The sequence below is a fragment of the Saccopteryx bilineata genome, chromosome 3 (assembly GCF_036850765.1).
Source record: "Saccopteryx bilineata isolate mSacBil1 chromosome 3, mSacBil1_pri_phased_curated, whole genome shotgun sequence".
NCBI lineage: Eukaryota > Metazoa > Chordata > Mammalia > Chiroptera > Emballonuridae > Saccopteryx > Saccopteryx bilineata.
Window position 1 is genome coordinate 161,876,734 of NC_089492.1, and position 21,627 is coordinate 161,898,360.

A 21,627-nucleotide genomic window follows, 5' to 3' on the forward strand; every position below is an offset into this window, starting at 1 on the left:
AAAATGGTTAACGTAATACACCATATCAACAAAACAAAGAACAAAAACTACATGATCTTATCAATAGACGCAGAAAAGGCTTTCGATAAAATACAACACAATTTTATGTTTAAGACTCTCAACAAAATGGGTATAGAAGAAAATATCTCAACATGATAAAGGCCATATATGATAAACCATCAGCTAACATCATATTAAATGGCACTAAACTGAAGGCTTTCCCCCTAAAATCAGGAACAAGACAGGGTTGTCCACTCTCTCCACTCTTATTTAATGTCGTACTAGAGGTTCTAGCCAGAGCAATCAGACAAGACAAAGAAATAAAAGGCATCCATATCGGAAAAGAAGAAGTAAAGGTATCACTTTTTGCAGATGATATGATCCTATACATCGAAAACCCCAAAGAATCCACAAAAAGACTACTAGAAACAATAAGCCAATACAGTAAGGTCGCAGGATACAAAATTAACACACAGAAGTCAATAGCCTTTCTATATGCCAACAATGAAACAACTGAGAACGAATTCAAAAGAATAATTCGTTCTTTTGAATTATTGTGGATATTCAAATCCCCTTCACAATTGCAACAAAAAAAATAAAATACTTAGGAATAAACATAACAAAGAATGTAAAGGACTTATATAATGAAAACTATAAACCATTGTTAAGAGAAAGTGAAAAAGATATAATGAAATGGAAGAATATTCCTTGTTCTTGTTTATGAAGAATAAATATAATCAAGATGGCCATATTACCCAAAGCAATATACAAATTTAATGCAATTTCCATCAAAATTCCAATGACATTTTTTAAAGAAATAGAGCAAAAAATCATCAGATTTATATGGAACTATAAAAAACCCCGAATAGCCAAAGCAATCCTAAAGAAAAAGAATGAAGCTTGGGGCATTACAATACCTGACTTCAAACTATATTTATGGGCCACGACAATCAAAACAGCATGGTATTGGCAGAAAAGTAGACTCTCAGACCAATGGAACAGAATATAAATCCAGAAATAAAACCACATATATATATAGTCAAATAATTTTTGATAAAGGGGCCAACAACACAACAATGGAGAAAAGAAAGCCTCTTCAATAAATGGTGCTGGGAAAACTGGAAAGCCACATGCAAAAGAATGAAACTGGACTACAGTTTGTCCCCCTGTACTAAAATTAACTAAAAATGGATCAAAGATCTAAACATAAGACCTGAAACAATAAAGTACATAGAAGAAGACATAGGTACTAAACTCATGGACCTGGGTTTTAAAGAACATTTTATGAATTTGACTCCAATGGCAAGAGAAGTGAAGGCAAAAATTAATAAATGGGACTACATCAGACTAAGAAGTTTTTGCTCAGCAAGAGAAACTGATAACAAAATAAACAGAAAGCCAACTAAATGAGAAATGATATTTTCAAACAACAGCTCCGATAAGGGCCTAATATCCAAAATTTACAAAGAACTCATAAAACTCAACAACAAACAAACAAACAATGCAATAAAAAAATCGGAAGAGGACATGAACAGACACTTCTCCCAGGAGGAAGTACAAATGGCCAACAGATATATGAAAAGATGCTCATCTTCTTTAGTTATTAGAGAAATGCAAATCAATACTGCAATGAGATACCACCTCACACCTGTTAGATTAGCTATTATTAAGAAGACAGGTAATAGCAAATGTTGGAGAGGCTGTGGAGAAAAAGGAACCCTCATACACTGTTGGTGGGAATGTAAAGTAGTACAACCATTATGGAAGAAAGTATGGTGGTTCCTCAAAAAACTGAAAATAGAACTACCTTATGACCCAGCAATCCCTCTACTGGGTATATACCCCCAAAACTCAGAAACATTGATACGTAAAGATACATGCAGCCCCATGTTCATTGCAGCATTGTTCACAGTGGCCAGGACATGGAAACAACCAAAAAGCCCGTCAATAGATGACTGGGTAAAGAAGATGTGGCACATATACACTATGGAATACTACTCAGCCATAAGAAATGATGACATCGGATCATTTACAGCAAAATGGTGAAATCTTAATAACATTATATGAAGTGAAATAAGTAAATCAGAAAAAACCAGGAACTGCATTATTCCATACGTAGGTGGGACATAAAAGTGAAACTAAGAGACATTGATAATAGTGTGGTGGTTACGGGGGGGGGGGGAGGGGGGAAAGGGAGAGGGGGAGGGGCACAAAGAAAACTAGATAGAAGATGACAGAGGACAATCTGACTTTGGGTGATGGGTATGCAACATAATTGAAAGACAAGATAACCTGGACTTGTTGATCTTTGAATATATGTATCCTGATTTATTGATGTCGCCCCATTAAAAAAATAAAATTACAAAATAAAAATTATAGTGTATACTATTATATCCTGTCCTACAAATATATGCCTGTGCCAAGTTTTAGAAAATATTTTCTACTTTTCTTCCAGTTTTTATAATTTTTATTTTTATTATTAATTTGAATGAGGTGACATTGATAAATCAGCGTACATATGTTCATAGAAAACACCTCTAGGTTATTTTGATATTTGATTATCTTGCATACCCATCACTCAAGTCAAATTGTCTTCCATCACCTTCTATCTGGTTTTCTTTGTGCCACTCCCCTCTCCCACCCCTGTTCTCCTTCCTCCCCCCTACACCCCCCACCCCAGTAACCCCCACACTCTTGTCCATGTCTCTGAGTCTCATTTTTATGTCCCTTCTATGTATGAGATCATAAAGTTCTTAGTTTTTTCTGATTTACTTATTTCACTCAGTATAATGTTATCAAGGTCCATCCATGTTGTTGTAAATGATCCAATGTCATCATTTCTTATGGCTGAGTAGTATTCCATAGTATATATGTACCAAAGCTTTTTAATCCACTCGTCCACTGACGGACACTTGGGCTGTTACCAGATCTTCGCTATTGTGAACAATGCTGCCATAAACATGGGGGTGCATTTCTTCTTTTCAAACAGTGCTATGGTGTTCTTGGGGTATATTCCTAAAAGTGGTATAGCTGGGTCAAAAGGCAATTTGATTTTTAATTTTTGGGGGAATCTCCATACTGTTTTCCACAGTGGCTGCACCAGTCTGCATTCCCACCAGCAGTGCAGAAGGGTTCCCTCTTCTCCACACCCTTGCCAGCACTTATTCTGTGTTGTTTTGTTGATGAGCGCCATTCTGACTGGTGTGAGGTGATATCTCATTTTGGTTTTAATTTGCATTTCTCTAATGATTAGTGATGTTGAGCATTTTTTCATATGCCTGTTGGCCATCTGTATGTCCTCTTTGTAGAAGTGTCTATTCATTTCTTTTGCCCATTTTTTGATTGGATTGTTTGTCTTCCGGTGTTGAGTTTTACAAGTTCTTTATAAATTTTGTTTATTAACCCCTTATCAGACATATTGTCAAATATGTTCTCCCATTGTGTAGTTTGCTTTTTATTCTGTTCTTATAGTCTTAAACTTTGCAAAAGCATTTTATTTTGATATAGTCCTATTTGTTTGTCTTGTCTTTCATTTCACTTGCCTGTGGAGATAAATTGGCAAATATATTGCTGCGAGAGATGTCGGAGAGCTTACTGCCTATGTTTTCTTCTAAGATGCTTATGGTTTCACGGCTACATTTAAGTTTATTTTTGAGTTTATTTTTGTGAATGGTGTAAGTTGTTAATCTAGTTTCATTTTTTTGCAGGTAGATGTCCAATTTTCCCAACACCATTTGATAAAGAGGCTGTCTTTACTCCATTGTTTGCTCTTTCCTCCTTTGTCAAATATCAGTTGTCCATAAAGGTTTGGGTTTATTTCAGGGTTCTCTGTTTTGTTCCATTGATCTATATGCCTGTTCTTATGCCAGTATCAGTCTGTTTTGAGTACAATGGCCTTGTAGTATAACTTGATATCCGGAAGTGTGATACCTCCCGCTTTATTCTTCCTTTTCAAGATTGCTGAGGCTATTCGTGTTCTTTTTTGGTTCCATATAAATTTTTGGAATATGTGTTCTATATCTTTGAAGTATGTCATTGGTATTTTAATTGGTAGTGCATTGAATTTATAAATTGCTTTGGGTAATATAGACATTTTAATAATGTTTATTCTTCTTAACCATGAGCACGGTATATGCTTCCACTTGTTTGTATCTTCCTTGATTTCTTTTTTTTTTTTTCTTTTTTTTCTTTCTTTTCATTTTTCTGAAGCTGGAAACAGGGAGAGACAGTCAGACAGACTCCCGCATGCGCCCGACCGAGATCCACCCGGCACGCCCACCAGGGGCGACGCTCTGCCCACCAGGGGGCGATGCTCAGCCCATCCTGGGCGTCGCCATGTTGCGACCAGAGCCACTGTAGCGCCTGGGGCAGAGGCCACAGAGCCATCCCCAGCGCCCGGGCCATCTTTGCTCCAATGGAGCCTTGGCTGCAGGAGGGGAAGAGAGAGACAGAGAGGAAAGTGCGGCGGAGGGGTGGAGAAGCAAATGGGCGCTTCTCCTGTGTGCCCTGGCCGGGAATTGAACCCGGGTCCTCCGCACGCTAGGCCGACGCTCTACCGCTGAGCCAACTCGGCCAGGGCTATCCTTGATTTCTTTTATCAATGTTTTATAATTTTCCAAGTACAAGTCTTTAATCTCCTTGGTTAAATTTACTCCTAGATACTTTATTTTTTTGGTTGCAATGGTGAAGGGGATTGTTTCCTTAATTTCTCTTTCTGCCTGTTCATTGTTGGTGTATTAACAATACCTCCGATTTCTGAGTATTAATCTTCTATCCTGCCACCTTGCTGAATTCATTTATCAGGTCCAGTAGTTTTTTGACTGAGACTTTAGGGTTTTCTATATACAATATCATATCATCTGCAAATAATGATAGTTTTACTTCTTCTTTTTCAATTTGAATGCATTTATTTCTTCTTCTTGTCTGATTGCTGTGGCTAGGACTTCCAGAACTATGTTGAATAAGAGTGATAAAAGGGGGCACCCCTGCCTTGTTCCTGATCTTAAGGGGATTGCTTTTAAATTTTTTCCATTGAGTATGATGTTGGCTGTGGGTTTGTCATAGATGCCCTTTATCATGTTGAGGTATTATGTTCCCTGTATTCCCACTTTGCTGAGAGTTTTGATCATGAATGGGTGCTGGATTTTATCAAATGCTTTTTCTCTATCTATTGACATTTTCATGTGGTTTTTCTCCTTCCTTTTGTTTATGTGATGAATACATTGATTGATTTGCAAATATTGTACCAGCCTTGCCTATCCAGAACAAATCCGACTAGATCATGGTGTATGATTTTTTTCATATATTGTTAGATCTGGTTTGCTAATATTTCGTTGAGGATTTTAGCATCTATATTCATCAGGGATATTGGCCTATAATTTTCTTTCTTTGTGTTGTCTTTGCCTGGTTTTGGAATGAGGATAATGCTTGCCTCATAAAATGAGTTTGGAATTCTTCCCTTCTCTTGAATTTTTTGAAATAGCTTGAGAAGGATAGGAGTTAGTTCTTCTTTGAATATTTGGTAGAATTCACTTGTGAAGCCATCTGGCCCAGGACTTTTCTTTGTTGTGAGTTTTTTGATAACTGTTTTGATCTCATTTGTTGTAATCAGTCAGTTTAGGTTTTCTGATTCTTCCAGATTGATTTTTGGAAGATTGTATGTTTCAAAGAATTTGTCCATTTCATCTAGGTTGTCTAGTTTTTTGGTGTACAGTTCTTCATAGTATTTTCTTACAATATTTTGTATTTCTGTTGAGTCAGTTGTTATTTCTCCACTCTCATTTGTAATTTTATTTATGAGTCCTCTCTCTTTTTTTCTTGGTGAGTCTAGTTAAAGGTTCATTGATCTTGTTTACCTTTTCAAAGAACCAGCTCCTGGTTTCATTGATCCTCTGCATTGTTTCTTTAGCCTCTATGTCATTTATTTCTGCTCTGATCTTTATTATTTCCTTCCTTCTACTTTACTTGCTGCTCTTTTTCTAGTTCTTTTATTATTTTTTTTTTTAATTTTTAAATTTTATTTATTTTTGTTTATTTATTTTTTACAGAGACAGAGAATGAGTCAGAGAGAGGGATAGACAGGGACAGACAGACAGAAATGAAGAGAGATGAGAAGCATCAATCATTAGGTTTTTTTGTTTGTTTGTTTTTTGTATTTTTCTGAAGCTGGAAACGGGGAGAGACAGTCAGACAGACTCCCGCATGCGCCCGACCAGGATCCACCCAGCATGCCCACCAGGGGCGACGCTCTGCCCACCAGGAGGCGATGCTCTGCCCCTCCCGGGCATCGCTCTGCCATGACCAGAGCCACTCTAGTGCCTGGAGCAGAGGCCAAGGAGCCATCCCCAGCGCCCAGGCCATCTTTGCTCCAATGGAGCCTTGGCTGTGGGAGGGGAAGAGAGAGACAGAGAGAAAGGAGGGGGGATGGAGAAGCAAATGGGCGCTTCTCCTATGTGCCCTGGCCGGGAATCGAACCCGGGTCCCCCGCATGCCAGGCCAACGCTCTACTGCTGAGCCAACCGGCCAGGGCCAATCATTAGTTTTTCATTGCACAATGCAACACCTTAGTTGTTCATTGATTGCTTTCTCATATTTGCCTTGACCACGGGCCTTTAGCAGACCAAGTAACCCCTTGCTGAAGCCACCAACCTTGGGTTGCTGGTGTGCTTTTTCTCATACCAGATGAGCCTGCGCTCAAGCTGCTGACTGCAGGGTCTCGAACATGGGTCCTCTGCATCCTAGTCTAATGCTCTATCCACTGCGCCACTGCCTGGTCAGGCTTTTTTTAGTTCTTTTAGATGCAGGGTTAAGTTGTTTATTTGAGCATTTTCTAGCTTCTTAAGGTATGCCTGTCATGCTATGAACTTCCCTCTCAGTACTGCTTTTGCTGTGTCCCATAAATTTTGAGTTGATGTATTCTCATTATCATTCGTTTCTAGGAATTATTTTATTTCTTCTTTGATCTCATTGTTAACCCAGTCGTTATTTAATAACATGCTATTTAGTTTCCAAGTGTTTGAGTATTTTTCAGTTTTTCTGTTGTGATTGATTTCTAGTTTCATGCCATTGTGATCAGAGAAAATGTTTGATATGATTTCAATCTTCTTAAATTTGTTGAGACCACTTTTGTGCCCTAACATGTGGTCTATCCTAGAGAATGTACCATGAGCACTTGAAAAGAATGTATATTTTGCTGCTTTAGGGTGAAAGGTTCTGAAGATATCTATTAAATCCAGTTGATCTAGTATGTCTTTTAAGTCTGTTTCTTTGTTTATTTTCTTTCTTGAGGATCTATCTAGTGATATTAGTGTGGTATTGAAATCCCCTACTATTATAGTATTGCTGTTGATCATGCCCTTTATATCCATCAAACTCTGCTTTATATATTTAGGTGCTCCTATATTAGGTGTATAGATATTTATAATGGTTATATCTTCCTGTTGGATTGCTCCCTTTATCATTATGTAGTGTCCTTCTTTATCTCTTCCTATCGCCTTTGTTTTAAAGTCCATTTTGTCTGATATAAGTATTGCTATCTCAGCTTTTATTTCATTTCCATTTGCATGAAATATTTTTTTCCATCCTTTTACCTTCAGTCTATATGCATCTTTTGTTTTAAGGTGTGTCTAATTTTTTTTTTTTTTAACAGAGACAGAGAGAGAGAGTCAGATAGATAGGGACAGACAGACAGGAACGGAGAGAGATGAGAAGCATCAATCATTAGTTTTTCATTGAGACACCTTAGTTGTTCATTGATTGCTTTCTCATATGTACCTTGACCGTGGGCCTTCAGCAGACTGAGTAACCCCTTGCTCGAGCCAGCGACCTTGGGTCCAAGCTGGTGAGCTTTGCTCAAACCAAATGAGCCCACGCTCAAGCTGGTGTCCTCGGGGTCTTGAACCTGGGTCCTCTGCATCCCAGTCTGAAGCTCTATCCACTATGCCACTGCCTGGTCAGGCAAGGTGTGTCTCTTATAGACAGCATATGTAAGGATCTTGTTTTCTTATCCACACAGCTACCTATGTCTTTTGATTGGATAATTTATTCCATTTATATTTAAGGTTATTATTGATATGTAGTTGTTTATTGCCATTTTAATCTTTAAAGCTGTATTCCTCTTTTGCTATATTCTTTTACCCCTTTGATCTGTTTACAACAGGCCCCTTAGCATTTCTTGCAGCATTGGTTTGGTTGTAGTGAATTCCTTGAGTTTTTTTTTTTGTCTGGGAAGCTTTTTATTTCTCCTTCAATTTTAAATGATAGCCTTGCTGGATAAAGTAGTCTTTGTTGTAGGTTCTTGTTCTGCATTACTTTGAATATTTCATGCCATTCCCTTCTGGCCTCAAGTGTTTTTGTTGAGAAGTCAGATGTCATCCTTATGGGGGCTCCTTTGTAGGTGATAGCCTTTTTTTCTCTAGCAGCTTTTAATATTTTCTCTTTATCACTTAGCTTTGGTATTTTAATTATGATGTGTCTTGGTGTAGATTTCTTTGGGTTTCTCTTTAATGAAGTTCTCTGTGCTTCTTGAAAATGTGTGACTTTTTCTTGCCTCAATTTAGGGAAGTTTTCAGCTATGATTTGATTGCATAAAGTTCCAATCCCTTGTTCTTTCTCTTCTTTTTCAGAAACCCCTATAATGCGGATGTTATTTTTCTTCATGTTGTCACAGAGCTCTCGTAAGAGTTTCCTCAGACTTTTTGAGTTTCTTTTCTTTTTTCTGCTCTGCTTCTGTGCCTTCATTTATCTTGTCCTCTAACTCGTTGATTCGATCCTCAGCTTCATTCATCCTGCTTTTAATTCCTTCCATTGTGGTCTTCAATTCTGATATTTATATTTGTCATTTCTGAGTGGTTCTTTTTTATTATTTCAATTTCCTTTTTTATATTTGTTATCTCTTTATTTAGGCATTTGTAATGACCATCTATTGTTGTTCTAAAGCTCTTTGAACATCCTAATTGTTACTTTAAACTCTGCATCCGGTAATTTGGTTATAGCTGACTCATTCAGGTCCTTCTCTGGGGATTTCTCTTGATTCATTTGGGTTTCATTTCTCTGCCTGCCCATTTTGTCTGTGTATAAGAAGGATTTGGCCACTCGAGTCCAATGGGTATTGCCTCTGTGTTCCCTCGGTGTGGTCTGTCTGTAGGCCCACCACCCCCTCTGCCACTGCGTAGGGCTATGATGGGGAACCTTTTTATAAAAACCACCCACTTTTGCAGTGCTGGTCAACCTTGTCCCTCCCGCCCACTAGTGGGCGTTCCAGCTTTCATGGAGGACCAATTGCATCACCATTTAGTTGCTCCGCTACTGCCCACCATGAAAGCTGGAATGCCCACTAGTGGGTGGAGGGACCACGTTGACCAGCACTGCAAAAGTGGGCGGTTTTTATAAAAAGGTTCACCATCAGGGGCCTAGGGCATTGGGGTATGGGTGTTGCTGGCACTGGCCTGCTGCAGCTGTTGCTGCAGTTTCCACTTCTCCTTCACTGGAGGTGCTGTGATCACGTGCCGGGCTCTACAAACCTCAGCCAGTCTGGGCCTTCACCCTGCCCCCGTGGTTAGGTTTGCACAATGCTCATGGGCCACAAGCCTCAGCACCAAGGGCAGGGGCGAGCACCTTTGTTCAGCTGCAGGTTTCCACCTGTTCTGGGGCTTTTGTCCCACTGCTGCGGGTGGAGCTGGCTCCCACGTAGGGCTTAAGCCTTGGCTTGGCAGGTCTAGCGAGGCTGCGCACCCAAGGGCCACTGCTCGGTAGATCTCTGCTGGTTCCTGGGCTCCTTCCTTTTCCCCCCAGGTGGGATTGCAGGCGGGCCACAGCCAGCCGTACTGCTTTTGCGTGTCCCTTTCTCCCCTACTGGGCTAGACTGAGCTCACACCAGGCCTCAGGTATGGCGGACCAGGCTTCTGCCCCTCAAGGACAGAACCGCGCTTCCATGCCCTGCTGCCTCCTGCCCTCCAGCAAGCCCTCAGCAGTGTGGGTGGGGGCGCTGCAGCTCAAACCCTAACACTCCATACTGTAGTCCTGAAAGCTCCCTAGTTATAAGCAGCTCTGCTCTGAGTGCCACGGGAGAGCTTGTTTGGCTAGTGTCCTGCTTCCCTTTGCTGGTATTGCTGGTTCCAGAGGAAATATTTGCTTCAGATTTGGGGAGTGACTTGTCCCAGAGGTTAGGGTGGCTGTCCCTCAGTGTTTCTCCCTGTGCCTCCTAGATTACACTCTCTTCCCATTGCTCGGGTCCTTTCCTCTCTCCCTGTTCCCCGGAGCCCTGGGTGGGTGGTTGTGAGAGAGGTTTTCTGTGCGGTCCATTTAAGAAGAATCCTGGGTCTGAGAAATCTGTCTCTTTCTCACAAACAGTATACTGACTTGTTTCGCAGCTAAATACTGTCCATACGCCTCTCCTAGGCTCTGGGGCTGCAGACTGGGGCTTTTTTCCTGGGGCCAGGACCCTCCCCTCTCTGCTAAACTGTTACCGCCACGCAAGTCTCTCCCGGCTGCCGTTCACTCCAGGGAGCTGGGCAGCGTTCTCTACGTTTCTGCTTTTCCTACCAGTCTCAGTGTGACTTCTCAGTGTTTCTTGGTTGAAGAGTCTGCTTAGTTTAGTCCAAAGTTGCTTTTACCAGATGATGATTCTTAAAATTAAGTTGTAATCCACTTTGGTTCTGGGAGGTGGAAGTTGTTACATCTGCCTATTCCATCGCCATCTTGCTGTTGTCCCCAGTTTTTATAATTTTAACTTTCACAGCTCCAATTAATTTTGCTGCATAGTGGGAAGTAGTTGTTCATATTCATTTTATTTTTAAACAAATATTCCTTCTCTACCACCTTTACTGAGAAGTCTTTCATTTCATCAGTGAAGAATATTGGTGTATTTATGACAAAAGTCAAATAATGCTACATATGTGGGCATATTTTTGAATCTTTATGATTTCATTTTGATATATTTGTTTAACTACACCAGTACTTAGTTATATAATTACTGTAGCTTTAAAGGGAGCTTTGAAATCAAGTAGAGTAATCCCTCATCTTAATGCTACTTCAAGACTGTCGTTTTCTTAGGTTCATTGTTTTTCTTAAACATTTTATAGCCTATCAATCTCTCCTATACTGCTTACTGTAATACTAATCAGAATGTTGACTGACATCTTAACAAAACTGGGACTTACATGATAAATAGTTCTCTATTTACCTCATCTTCTTGAATTTCTCTCAGCAATAGTTTTAAGGGGTCTTGAATCTCTATTATAAACATATTCTTCTAAGCATGTCATGATTTTGGGTGTTCTATTGCAATCAGCTGAGTTTTATTTTCTATTAATTGTTAGTAAGGAGAAATGGGCCTTTTCAGATCTTTCCACTCATTAATGTACTGGATTGTTTGTCCTTTCCTTTGTAATTATAGTTCTTAATATATTTTGGATGTATTTTAAACTCTAGCAGCTATAATGAGCTATAGTTTACATGCAATAAAGTGCATGTAATTAAAGTGTACTATTTAATAAATTTGGTAAATTGTTTCCTGTGTCCCTAACAATTCCTCCTTTATTCTCACCTCAGGACACCACTGATTGACCTTCTCTCACAATAAATTAATTTGCATTTTATAAGGTTTTGTATAAATAGAATCATATAACATACTTTACTTTTTTTTTTTAAATTTTATTTTATTTATTCATTTTTAGAGAGGAGAGAGACAGAGAGAGAGAAGGGGGGAGGAGCTGGAAGCATCAACTCCCATATGTGCCTTGACTAGGCAGGCCCAGGGTTTAGAACCGGCGACCTCAGCATTTCCAGGTCGACGCTTTATCCACTGCGCCACCACAGGTCAGGCCACTTTTTTTTTTTACTCAGATAAATTATTTCGATTTACCATGTTGTAGTGTATATATATAAAAAAAATCACTGCTAAAATGAGTAGTGTTCCATGAATTGGATGCACCATAATTTGTTTTCTTCATTCACCTACTGATGAATTTGGATGGTTTTTTGGCATTAAAAATGAAGTTTCGTCTGACCAGGCAGTGGCACAGTGGATAGTGTTGAACTGGGATATGGAGGACCCAGGTTCAAAATTCCAAGGTCGCTGGCTTGAGCACAGGGTAACTGGCTTGGATGTGGGGTCCTAGACATGATTCCATGGTTGCTGGCTTGAGCCCAAAGGTCGCTGGTGGCAAGGCCTTACTGGCTTGAAGCCCAAGCTTGCTGGCTTGAGCAAGGGGACACTTGCTCTGTTGTATTCCCCCAGTCAGGGCACATATGAGAAAGCAGTCAATGAACAACTATGGTGCCCCAACAAAGAATCGATGCTTCTCATCTCTCTCCCTTCCTGTCTGTCTTTTTCTATCTGTCCCTCTCTCTGTCACAAAATAAAATAAAAATAAATGAAGTTTCTATTGCTTGACCAATGGTGGCACAGTGGACAGAGCGTCAACCTAGGATACTGAGGACTCAGGTTCAAAACCCCAAGATTGCCAGCTTGAGCCCCGGCTCACCAGCTTGAGGCCCTCCTGAATGTATGAGAAGCAATCACTGAACAACAAAAGTGATACAATGAGTTGATGCTTCTCATTTCTCTCCTCACTCTCTTTGTTCCTGTCTCTCTCTCTCTCTCTCTCAAAAAAAAAAAGTTTCTATCAACATTTATATGGATATAACCTCTTTTCATTTGAGTTGAATGGTAGTCTCATACCATAGACCTAGGTTAAATATTTAAAAAAAAAAATTACCAAACTGTTTTCCAAAATAGTGGTACAAAATCACATTCTCATTAGCATGGTATAAGAGTTCCAGTTCTTACACATCCTTGCCAATATTTGGAATGGAGATTCCTTGAATTTTAGCCATTTTAATTGGTTTGCGATGATTTAAATTTGCATTTTTCTAATGACTAGATGCACAGCATCTTATCCTGTTCTTAGGTACCTTCCATATATGTCCTTTGCAAAGTGTCATTACACACATTTTACCTATTTGGAAATGGGGTCACTTGTTGTTGTTTTTTTACCCCATTGATTTGAGAGAGAGAGGGTAAGAGAGAAACATCAACTCATTGTTCCACTCAATTGGGCACTCATTTTGGTTGCTTCTTGTATGTGCCCTAGCCAGGGGATCCAACCCATGATCTCAGTGCACCAGAGGGCGCTCTATCAACTGACCCACCCGGCCAGGGCCCATCTTAGTAAGTTTTGAAAGTTCTTTTGCTGTTCAACAAACAAGTCCTGAAATGTTTTCTCAAGTGTTGCTTCCCTTTTCATTTTCTTACCGATGTTGTGAAGAGCAAAAGTTTGTGATTTTGATGAAGGCCAGTTTTTCAGTTTGTTCTTTCACTAATTCCAGGTTTGTGGCACATCTAAGAAATCGCTGTCTGGCTCAAGGTTATGGTTATGAAGATTTCTCTACTATGGCCTGGCCTGAGATAAAGTGTTGACCTAGAATTCTGAGGGCCTTGTCTGATCAAGGCACATACACCAAGCAAGCAATAACTAAAGTGAAACAACTGAGTTGATACTTTTTTAACTTAAAAAATTTTTTGAGAGATGGAGATGAGAAGCATCAATTCTTCATTGCAACATCTTAGTTCATTGTTTGCTTTCTCATATCTGCCTTGATGGTGGGGTGGGAGGCTCCAGCCCAACCAGTGACTCCTTGCTCAAGCCAGATGAGTCTGGGCTTAAGGTGGCAGGCAGGGCTTTGAACCTGGATCCTGTGTCCCAGGCCAATGCTCCATCCACTGCACCACTGTCAGGTCAGGCTATTACTTCCCCTACCTCTCCTCTCTGTAAAATCAATAAATAAAATCTTAAAAAAGAAAAAGATTTCTCTACTGTTTTCTTCAAAATCTTGTAAAATTTTAAGATTTACATTTAGGCCTAAAATCTATTTTGGGTTAATTTTTGTATACAGTGTGAGGTATGGATTTGATATTTTGCATTTATTTTCATATACATGTAAATGTCATATCTATAGTCATTTATTGAAAAGTTTACAGCTCACCACTTGTTGAAAAATTGTACTTTTTATAATGCTTTGCTTTTCATGTTTGTTAAACAAGTTTTCCATATCAATGTTAATGTATTTTAGACCCAATAGTTTAATTGATCTATTTATCTGTCATATGCCTCTTTTAATTACCGTAACTTCATAATAGTTCTTCAAAATCAGGCAGAGCCTGATCCTGTTCTTTGTTTTACAAACTTTTATTAATTATTTCATTTTGCTGGCTAGGTTCGGTCACTTGCATTTGCATACTAATTTTAGAATCAACTGTTCATGTTTTACTAAAGGTAACTGCTGAGATTTAAGAAAGATTGCATTGATTGCAGAGAACTTCGGGTTGAAGAAAATTTCCTAAAATTGACTGTGGTGATGGTTACTAAAAACCACTGACTCATACAATTTAAATTGGTGTATTATATCTCAATAAAGTTTTTTATAGAAATTAATTACTAATATGTTCAATAACATAGATGAACTTTCAAATAATTACGCTGAACATAAGAGGCCAGACTAAAAAAGAATACATGATTCCCTTTATATATAATGCAAACTAATCTATAGTGACACAAAAAAATCAATGGTTGCTTGGGGATATAGAAGCAAGGAAAGACAGGAGGGAGGGACTGGAAAGGGACACGAAAAATTTTTGTGGAGATAAATATATTCATTATCTTGACTGTGGTGATAGGTTCATGGGTATATACATATGTTAAAATTTACCAAATTGTATAAACATGTGCAGTTTATTATATGTCAATTATACCTCAATAGACATGCATGTCTATGAAAAGCAATATTTCAATAATATTAGGGCTTACAAAAGAAGTTTAGAATTCTGAAAATAAAAAAGAAATTAGGAAGTTCTGAGGATGCAGTATCATATCATAATGCAATTTAATCAAAGAATTACCAAAGAATCACTTTTCCATTGATCTTCTTGTTATAAAGAAAAGGTGATCTAATGGTATCTGTTTCAGCTGCAGAATCAGAAGCATTTAATTCATCTTCACAGGAGTCGCTCCAGCTTGGCAGTGTATCCACGTCCACAAACTGGGAAGGGGCACCCAAGGGATCCATGTGACAGAAACTTCCGCTTGTCTTTTCCCAAATCCCTCAGCAATTCAATATTCACTGGAGACGTTAGCTGAAGAGAAAAGAAACAACTGTTTTAACTGAGAAGCACTGATACTACTCTACTTCTATTACAGCAAACAACAAAACTCTGTTAAATGCTCTAAAAGTACACTGTGTTACTTAAATAATACATAAAAATCAATGTTTTAAGGGGTCTTGAATCTCTATTATAAACATATTCTTCTAAGCATGTCATGGTTTTGTGTGTTCAAAGAATTGCTAAATTTTCCTTTCTATTTTTTTCCCGCTTTTCTAAAAGAGGAAGAAAGAGGGATTATTTAAGCACAAATTCTTTTCAGAGAATTGCAGACATTAAAATAATCACATGGGCCACCAGTTCTTCTTTCCAGAAACATAGGACTAGTCACTCAACACTCACTGAGTGTGTGCTATTAAGGGGGAAAGTGCTAGGTTCTGCAAAAGATATAAAGATAAGCAATATGTACAACTTAAGGAGTTCAGTCTAATGATAACATGGAGGATATACTAAGACAAAATGAGAAGCAGGGAGGTTACTTCAATCAAGTAGCAAGAGATAATAAAGCTTTGAACTAAGTAGAGAAGGAGATGGAGACAGCATGGATCCAAGAGGCAATATACAAAGAAAGTATGAACAGGATTTGACAATTTATAGGACAATTTAAATGGTACATGAGACACTGATGTGGTAGTAGGTTAGCTGTACAGAAACGTAGAAATCAGAAGAGATTAGTGATAGGAAGACACACAGTGTCAACACTATAGAGAGGTCATGGGAAATTTACCACAAGAAAAGGATACTTAATTTGCCAATAAGTCAGAGAACTGTTTCAATAAAATGGTAGATAAATTCATTCAATAAATCTTTGTAAATAAGCATCTTTTATGTGTCAGGTATTGTTCTAAACACTGGGGATACACTAGTGAATGGACAGAGCAAGTCCCTACACTTACAGAGCTTATACCTCCTGGAGAAGAGGTGACAAACAGTAAACAAGAAAGCAGGTATCTAACAGAATGACAGGAGAAAATGAGTATCAGGAGAGAAAAGGTGATAATCTGAGTAGAGATCTAAATTAAGTGAGACAGGAAGGCATGTGAAGCTAGAGAGTATTTATTTTAGGCTTGCTGCTTTCTCATCCCTGCTAGCAACTTCACCCTGCACATCAAGGTCATGCAAGTTGGGACGAGCTTTGAAATGCATGAACCAACCCCTACTAGCCACAAACTCTTCACTCCCTTCCCCCTTTTCACTTTTTATTGCCTCAAACAGTCATTTAGCCTTGTCCTGAATCAACAGTAGACTAACTGGTACATGCCGCTGGTGCTGGTCTTAAGCCACAGAACTAGCAATCTTTCTGTCTCAATCATTATGCCATTCCACTGTTGAGTAATCCCAGTTGATTTCATAGGGGCTGATCCCTTTACATGCTCTAGGATACGGTCTTTATCCTTCATAATTGTTGCTGCAGTGGAGAGGTTAAGGCCCAGCATGTGGCTGATGGTCACTGCTGATTTTCCTTTTTCTGATCTCTTTACAATGTCTAATTTCACTTCATAGTGATGGCTTTCCTCTTCTTCGAAGCACTACAATCTGAAGGCTCTGATTTTCGTTTAGGAGCCATGATAAAAGCCAAAAAGTAGTCAAACAAAGCAATACAAACAGAACACTTACACTTTTAACAGTCCAAAATGGCATAGGTAAGAGATACTCTGGGTGGCAACTCCCTCTCTCATATCCACATTACTGCGTATTCTTCTGCAGCATGTAACCAAACTATTATAGTTAGCCCATGTAGTCCATAGGTACGATGCAAACTGCATAAGGGAAAAAAACTCGCGTCTCAATTTTTTTTGTTTTTATGGGAATGAGTGTAGTAAACCCGATATATCATATGTTGAAACTGCTATAACCCAAGGACACCCTGTATGTGCAGAAATGGGAAGATTTAACTAGAAGAGGTATCAATTTAAGATGGTCAAAATATAGCTCTTTTGATGCTTAAATCAATTTTTGATGCAAAATTAGAAAGAGCTGGCTCTAAAAATAAACAGAATGAATGGGGAGCTTATCTTGACTGGATATTAGAGGCTTCTAGAAGGAGCACAGGTAAATTGCACTCAGAATAGAAAACCAGAAAAATTGGTTTCATGCAGAAGGGAACTGGCTATTGTATACATTCCTTGGACTAGAACAGAATTAAGGAATCTAAAGATTTTCCCAACTTTCTCTAGAAACCTGATGAGTTCACAAAGAAATTTAATTTAACTAGTAAAATATGTGATCCTGGCTATTCTGACCTATTCCAATTAATATACCTAATGGTTTCTGGGAGCAAACCAAGGGAATTACTAAATAGGGTCTCCTGGGAAACTCCTATAGAGGAGTCTGTTTTTAATGTAGAAAGCCAGGTCATCTTAAGGATTACAGAAAACTGAACAGGATTTAGAAAGAGAAAAGAAACAGAAGCAAGCACAGGGTGGCTCCAACGACTATCAGTTAGTGTTTCCCCTTTCTCTTTACTAATCATTTAGGATAAATTGAAATGACCATAAAAGGGAAGCTATTAAGGCTTGTGTAAATACTGGGGCTACTTTATTATTTACTTCCATGAGAACCTCAGAGTTCTCATGGGTTTACAGGGATACTCCCTTCCCTTTAAGAGGCAGCTGCCCTCTACCTACTAGGCCTCTTAAAGGAACAGGGCCACAAGGAATATGAAAGACAGCAACAGGTCATTAAACCAATCACTAAAAACAAGAGCTGTAGGAAGACTTTTCTGTCCCAGGTGATGGAGGTACTAGGCACCCCTATACAGATACGATGGGTTGAAGGGGAACTCTAGTAACACTAGTTAAGGAAGGGCATCAAGCAGGGACACCTTGCTTGAGACAGGCTTCTTGTGGAGTAAGTCCAGCTAAGCAGTGCACAGCCACCACTGTGACCATTGGTAAGAATTCCTCCAGAGCACAGGTAGCACTCTATATCCTGGGTAGCATCCAGATGGCAGGGTAGCCCTGTGGAGTGGAGTCCTCCGACCTGAGCAGAGCTTAGTCTATTCTCCCTGTGACTGGCCATCAAAGTGACTGTTGTTAAGTCTACCCTTAGAGCACAGAGTATGGAACTACCACACCCTGGGTAGTTCCCTGGTGATAGAGTACCTGCCCTAGTATACAACAGGATAGCCCCAAACAGCTCAGAGACTAGCAGTTACATCTCTGTCTGCTCAGTACTTACTGTACTGAGCTATCTCTCTGTAGATGGGGAACCAGTCCACAGTGCATACACACACTGGGAAAATCTGACCCTGAATCTCTCAAGAAAAAGGCTAACCTTTTGCTGGCGTGCTCCAGGGAGAAAGAGCACAGTGGATCCTCCATCCTAAGGGCTTTTTCAAGGTGGATACTTAGGGGAGGTTCCAAGAAAAGAGTCAATAGAACATTCATAAGCTCTCCAGGGGTGTCCTTTCAAGTGGTCATTTGTCAATGTAGCTTTAGGTAAAAGTCTAATTTCTAGGCTGGCTGCAGATATCTTATTAAATAACAGAAAGCTGAGGCTTATTTCTTTTGTATAGCTTATAAATTAGCTTTAATTTCCCGAAGTTACAGACACCAGGGCTCATTTCTGCAGCCCAAGAATAAAAGCGGACAGAACTGCAAGAGAGAAAAGCTCATCTCCACCTGGTGACAGACCACCGTCTCAATTACCGAGCAAGGAGGAGTCAGCTCTGGTCACTTGCCACTCAAGCGGCCAGGCGGCGGAAACACAGAGCCAGACCAGTGTCACTCCAGGGACCGCGGGGATCCACACAACTCGGCATCCTGGGCTCAGCGCCGACTCACCCGACTCGAACTGCTCTCGGTTCGTGGGACGCCCGGTCCATCCTGCGGCAAAAGACTCCGCTCTGGGACTACAACCGGCAGGGCTCTCGCCGCCCTAGTTCACCTGCACCCCAGGGCCCGTCCCTCCAACCCCCAGCACCACGGCCGCTGTGCCGGGTCTGCCCACCCTCTCTGTCTCTTCCCCAGAATACGCCGTCCCCGACAGCGCCTCGGGCGACAGGAACCCGACCGCCAGCTGGGGAAGACGCGGCAGACTCATTCTCGCAGAGACCCGACAGAACCGACCCTCGGCCCGCACACCCCGCCGGGACCGAGTCCCGGGCGCCTCCCGCCGCGCCCCCGGCCCGCTCCGCCCCCATCCCTCCTGGCCTTCGGTCAGTCTCTCACAGCGCTCCGGCGGTCCCATCCACGCGGCAGGCGGGCCCGGTTAAGCTCCTCGTAGAAAGCGGCGAAGCGGCATCCTCCGACAGCCCCCGGGATAAAGCGAGTCAAAGTCCCAGGAAGCCGGCGCGATCAGGGGCAAGAGCTCTGAGCAGCGAAACATCGACTTCCGTTCGGGGCGGCGCTCACCAATCAGAGTCTGGTTTTTACGTCATTTCCGCCTCGGAGGCCCTGGGAACGTCGGGTGGAAGAGGATCCTGGAGCCGACCCGGAAGGGGTGGGTCCGGTGGGCGGGTTCCAGCGGCCAGAAACCTCGTGGAGGCCGAGGTGAGTGAGAACCTTAAATTCTAGGCACCCGAAGGCTTTTCTCCTCGATTTGGTTTTGGCTGGTCCTGGCTGAGGCCTTCGTGGTGCCAGCAGCAGACCAGGCGAGGGGCACTTGTTTGTGGTCGGTCGCTGGGGTGGATTGATTGTCTAAGATGATTGTGCCCAAATATAGACTAATGTTAAGTGTTCTGAGCACATTTATAGAGAGGCTAGGCTAAATTGTGATGTTTGGTAGGTTAGGAGTATTAAATGCATTTTCGTTGTACAGTATTTTAAACTCATGATAGGTTTACCGGAACCCCCTTCACTCCTCTATATTAAGTCGTGAAGCAACTGTAGTAAGCACTCTTTAAGTCTTGGCTGCTATAATAATGAGCCAATGGTTACTACAAAGGTTTTAGGCTTGAATGATTAGGCGGTTTGTGTGTCGTAGCGTCAGAAAAAATAAGACGGGTTCGGGAAGCAAGGTAGGTTTAGTTTTTAAACATGCTCATTGTGATGCTGCAAGTTATTCAAATGGGGATGTCTAATTAGTATTCACAGATGTGGACAGGACTGGAAATAGAGATGTGGTAGTACCTGAGCCAAGGCAGTCTCCAAGAGAAATACTGTGGAAAGAGTCAGCAGATGGTCAAAGATTACCATAAGGAGCAATGACAGTTTAGGAACAAGATGAACTGGAAAATATTGATCAAATGGCATAGGCCAAGAGCAATGCCACCATGTTATTCATATTTTGCCTTGATTTTCTTAGGTTTCATTTCTTTAACACTGCTGGCATGAGTTTCGTTTCAGGGCTTGTGGTAGGTGACCAACCACAAAGGAATATCCGATGTCACAACTCCGAGAAGTCATGGACGGTTGAAACTGCTGACGATTGAAAATGTACAAATGTACAAACATCTGTAATTAGTGGAAAGCACCCCTGCGCCCAGTGATAGCGGCAGCCAATCAGCAAATGCCCCGCTACCCTTCCTACTTCCCTAACCTAAGCCTTAAAACGTGGCCTAAAACTGTAGCCGGGCTGCTCTCATTTTCGAGACAGCCTGGCAGGTTTTCTTTCTAATAAAACCTGATTCTCTAAACCTTTCGGTTGCCAGTCTTCTCTTCAGTCTAACAGATTTTTAACTGACTTTATGTTAGTTCCTATGGTAAGAAAGAAGAGGCTAGTAAGTGATTATCATGTTTTTTAAATTGCATGGGTGTTTGGGGGCATACTTTTCACTTTTCCATATCAAGAGCACATGGGCTTGGCTTGTAATCTCCACGTGTTATCTTTTATTCATAACCAGTGTTTTCAGTGAATCTGGTTTAGTGCGGGAACTATGACATCTTGCAAAGATAGTGTGCCAAGCTGCTGTTACATTTTCTGTGCTATGGGGCATGGCTGCCCTGGCTTGGAAATCAAGGGCTGTTCTAGAACAGTAGATCTCAAAGCGAGGTATCACAGCAGCAGCACTTGGGAATGTGTTAGAAATGGAAAGTCCTGGGCTCCACTGCAGACCTTCTGAATCAGAAATGGGCACTGGGGAGGGGGAGGTGGCGGTGGTACCCTGAAATCTTTTTCTGTAAGCCCCCGGATGCTCTGGGCTCTTGCTAGGGTCTGAGAATCACTGAGCCGGAAGGTGAGTGCCCTGGGGTCAGGGCATTTGCTTTCCTGTTTCTCTAGCATCTACAACAGCTCTTGTCTAATTAGTAAGTTTACAATAAATGTTCATTGATAAATATTTTCAGTCTCAGGCTTTTAATCTCTGTAAAAACTTAGATGGTGATGGAATGGGCAGAAGCTAATTGTTTAGCGACAGTGAGGCCTTATGTCAGATATTTGTGGGGGAGTGTCACAGTGTGACCAGATTGCAGCTTGATGAATGAGGAATTACATGTTGAACCATCAATGAATAAAAAATTAAGATGTCCAAGTATCTTATGCCATGATTTATTATATAGGTTAACCACATGATAAATGGGGTGTTT

The 21,627-nt window shown here is 40.7% G+C and overlaps 2 long non-coding RNA genes across 2 annotated transcripts; one reads left to right on the plus strand and one right to left on the minus strand.

Moving 5' to 3' along the window:
• Positions 1–14,866: 14,866 nt before the first annotated feature.
• LOC136328908 (uncharacterized) lies at positions 14,867–19,535 on the minus strand. Its single transcript, XR_010730107.1, has 2 exons — positions 19,333–19,535; positions 14,867–15,133 (listed from the first exon to the last, which is right to left on the minus strand). It is a non-coding gene; the product is annotated as an uncharacterized lncRNA (long non-coding RNA).
• On the plus strand, positions 19,526–20,739 carry LOC136328909 (uncharacterized). The gene is made up of 2 exons (XR_010730108.1): positions 19,526–19,653; positions 20,449–20,739. It is a non-coding gene; the product is annotated as an uncharacterized lncRNA (long non-coding RNA).
• The last annotated feature ends 888 nt before the right edge of the window (positions 20,740–21,627 follow it).